Consider the following 3,824-nt stretch of genomic DNA (forward strand, 5'->3'; position numbering starts at 1 on the left):
GTAATGGCGTATGGCCCACAGTATCTCGGAGATAGCTTATTGTACTTTCCTAGAGATAAAGAACTTATCTTGGGTCGTATACGAATGAAGACCATATCTGCTTCTTCAAACACTCTCTTTGTTCTTTTCTTCTCAGCATACTGCTTTTGTCTGTCCTGGTGGGCATCCTTAATATCTTTGCGAATTGCCTGCATTTGTTGCTCCATGTCATCAAGCATTTGTCTGGACATCTCAACCCTGATCAATGGGTCGGACCAAGTTAATGGTGTGAGGCAATCTTGTCTGTACAGAGCTTTAAATGGGCTCATCCCGATACTTCGGTGATAAGAGGCATTGTAAGCAAACTCAACTAGATGTAAGTTGTGTAACCACTTTCTGGGTTCTCTGTCATAGCATGACCTTCCCTCAGAATTTTTCCATTTGTTTCCTCATCATTAGGAATGCATAGCCGATTATTGTAATACATGCATCCTTCGTCCAATTTGTACCCAAGAACTCGACTCATTTCCTGAGGAGTCTTGCTTTCCTGCATCAGTATGGTAGAAATAGGGGCAAAGAATCTATCCTGCATAATCTTCTCTCTTTGCTTGATCAATGGATTTGACACCAATGTTATGCAAGCAAGGAGGCTTTCCTACTGCTTTCCTACTGATGAGCACATCGGCTACCACATTTTCTTTCCCTGGTCGGTACTTTATCTCAAAGTAAAATTCTTGCAGGGTCTGCATCCACCTTCTTTGGCGCATGTTGAGATCCCTTTGGGTGAAGATCCACTTCAGACTTTGATGATCTGTCATCATCAAGGTGAATCTCTGTCCTAAGAGATAATGTCTCCACAACTTCAGAGCATAAACTACTGAGAGTAACTCCAAGTCATGGATAGCATAATTTCTCTCATGCGTTCTGAGCTTTCTGGATTCATAGGCTACTGCATGACCTTCCTGCAGCACCTCCTAGGGCAAAACCACTGGCATCTGTAACTACCTCAAAGGATTTAGAAAAATCTGGCAATTTAAGGATAGGGTTGGTTACTAAAGTTGTCTTCAGTTTATCAAAAGCACTCTAACACAATAGCGGTCCAATGAAATAGGGTGCTCTTCTTGAGAAGGTTAGTCAAAGGGGATGCTATTTAAGCATACCTGGGTATAAAGATTCTATACCGTCCGGTTAATCCTAGTAATCCTCTGACTTCTTTCACTGTTTTGCGCTCTGACCAATCCACCACTACTTGGATTTTAGCGGGGTTACTCTATGAATCCCAAGTATTCTACATGGTCAGCAGAGAAAGTGCACTTGCTCTTTTTTGTTGCAAAGAGTTGGTGCTTCCTTAGGATCTCCAGGACTTTACGCACATGATCTTCATGATCAGCTGCATTCTTAGAGTATACCAGGATGTCATTGAAGAAGACAAGAACAAATTTATCCAAGTATTCTCTGAGAATGTCCTGCATGAGGCGATTAAACGTCGCTGGGGCATTAGTTAATCCGAATGGCATGACTATGAATTCATAATGCCCATAATAGCGAGTATTGAAGGCTATCTTTGGGATATCTTGTTCCTTGATTCTAATCTAGTAATATCTAGATTTGAGATCTATCTTTGTGAACATTTGGGTTCCACTTAACCGATCCAAGAGTTCATCAATCTTAGGGATAGGATATTTATTTTTGATTGTAACTGATTTAATCCTTTATAATCAATACAGAGTCTTAACGTTCCATCTTTCTTTTTCTGAAAGAGAATGGGCACACCCCAAGGTGAAACACTCGGTCTTACAAATCCTTGCTCTAGCAGTTATCTTAACTGCTCCTTAAGTTCTATGGCTTCAAGAACTGGCATTTTGTATGCACGCTGGGCTACTGGCTGAGCTCCGGGGGTTATCTCTATCTCATGATCTACTTCACGAGTTAGAGGCATCTCAGTCAGCTCTTCTGGGAATACATCAGCATACTCACTTAGCCATTCTGGTTTGGTAGCCTTGCATTTTCTATCTACTAGATTCATTTTAACGACATAGATAGTTTGCCTCTTTTTGAGTCCCATTTAGAAGCTTTGACTAATTGCAGAACTAGGGATCCATAAATTCTAGTTCCTTGGACTCGATTTCCTGTGTAGGTCGAGGAACAAGATGGTTCCATTGTGACAGTGAATGTCAGCCTGATTTTTGTGGAGCCAATCCATTCCAAGGATTCCGCCATAAATTCCCAAGGGTAAGACTCTGAACTGGAAGTATGTCGCATTCCCATCTAGATTAAACTAGATGCGGTCTGTCTCATGGTGTGTGAAAAGAATCTTCCCAACTGGTGGCCGATTCTACTTGCATAGGTTCCCCTATTTTCTGATCTAGGACTAACTTACGCAAGCATCCAGGGGAAATAAAAGAATGTGTACTACCTGAATCAATCAAAAGCTTAAAGTGCTTACCCTTGTACTCTGTTGGAGTCTGGAGGACTGAGAACTGACGATTCTGCCCTTGATGTTCAATGGAGGCATAAATCTGTCCTCTTTCTTCCTCCACTTCCTCAGCTATTGTGGCGGCTCTAGCTGCTACAATCTGAGGTGGAACTCTCTCTCTTTGGTTTCCCCAATTCTGGGAGGGAGTTCTAAGACTACTTTGCATTGAGGCTGTAGGCTGAGCTAGCACTCTTCTGGGGTTGCCCTGATTTTGGCAGGGGGACCCTAATTGGATCGATACGAAGGAGTCGATCTCTGAATTCAAGGACCTTGGCTTCCTTAGCCCATTGACATAGAAGGAGTTGGGAAATCCTTGAGTTGGTGCCCAAAACCTTGACAACCAAAACACCTATTTTCACTTCGAAGCTCTTCCTTCTGCATTCTGGAAAGAGCTGGAGTTTCTGAAAAAGAGCTTCAAGGAAAAGGCCTTCCTTCCATTTTGAAGCTTCCCATCTCCTGATTCAGATTAGGACTTTGGTGTATTTTTAGAGGTGGAAGGTTGGAAGTACTTCCCAGGGTTTGGAACCTTTTGAAGGATGAGGGAGCTGGCTTTGGCGGGACCTTAACAACAAAGGCCTTGGCGAAGTCCTTCACCATCTGCACTGCTTCAGCCATTGAAGCTTGTTTAGCATTCTTTACTAGGGTATCCAAAGGCTCGTTCATTCCTCGAATGAACGTGGCCATCAGCTGTTCTTCATCCAGCGGTGGCAAGTATTTGAGGAGAAGAGTGAACGCGTGGTGGTATTCCTCCGTGGTATGGCTTCCCTGGGTTAGCTCCAGGAACTCATTCATCTTAGTTTCCAGGAAGCTGGGAGGATAGAATCTCTTCCAGAGAGGTATGCCTTGAGATCGTCCCACGTCTAGGTGTTCTGATCCAGACGGTTTGTTTCACAGTGATTTCTCCATGTTACTTTGGCTGTTTCTACAATCTTTAGCGTGGCAAGAGCAATCTTACTTTTCTCATTGTATCCAGTGACATCAAAGTATTCTTCCATGGCTTCGATCCACTCGCCTAAGTTTTCCCCTTCACCCTTGAAGGGACCTAGTTGAGATCTGTGAAGATCTTTGCGAACATCAGGGTCAAGCTCTTTCTCATCCATGAGAGGATCTGGTTGTCTCCCACAATTCGCACGTCTCATGATTCTGCCAAAACGATACATCGTTAAATTCCTATTTGACTTCGTCCTCAAGATCTTAAGACTTAAGAAGTTCAAAATTAATTACTTTAAACAAGGTAATCGTTCTTACTAGAGATCTACGACATACGTCTGAGAAAACAGATCTTATTTCTTTAAACTCAATATTTGATAGTCAAAATCACTTAGACAACTGGAAAATTTTCACAAAACATTCTTTATTTACATAAGGT

The sequence above is a fragment of the Cibotium barometz genome, chromosome 50 (assembly GCF_041138505.1).
Source record: "Cibotium barometz isolate CiBa-2024 chromosome 50, ASM4113850v1, whole genome shotgun sequence".
NCBI lineage: Eukaryota > Viridiplantae > Streptophyta > Polypodiopsida > Cyatheales > Cibotiaceae > Cibotium > Cibotium barometz.